A 472-nucleotide genomic window follows, 5' to 3' on the forward strand; every position below is an offset into this window, starting at 1 on the left:
CACACATGTGCACATCCGCTATACTCACGTATAAAAGGCAAGCTTTGCTCATCTCCTGTCTCCTTTCTCTTCTGCCACTCTTTTCCCCAAGCAACATTCTCTGCTTCTCTCTCTTCCCCCTCTATCTCTCTACCCATTTTACTGCCATTTTCTCTTCTCTTCCAATAAAACTCCTATGCAAATCCTATTGTATGTCATGACATTTTCCTACAATTTTAAAAATAAATTATAACACAAAAGGCCACTAGATTCTGTCTAAATTGGACCCTGTCAAGCTCTTACAAGTCCAGCTGCAGTCATGCTTCAAAGCCGGCCACTGTGGATCCATCTGTTCAGAGTTAAGATGCTCTGTCCACAGAATCTCCACTGCTCTGTTCTTTTGAGCCTCCTACAGATCTGTTTCCTCTTCCAGTGACACCTAATCCCCCAGTGGGTCCTGGGGCTGGAACTCAGTTGTCTTGTGTCTTAGTTA

Source organism: Alexandromys fortis, unplaced genomic scaffold, assembly GCF_014885135.2.
Source record: "Alexandromys fortis isolate MF-2015 unplaced genomic scaffold, M_Fortis_MF-2015_v1.1 scaffold_134, whole genome shotgun sequence".
Lineage (NCBI taxonomy): Eukaryota > Metazoa > Chordata > Mammalia > Rodentia > Cricetidae > Alexandromys > Alexandromys fortis.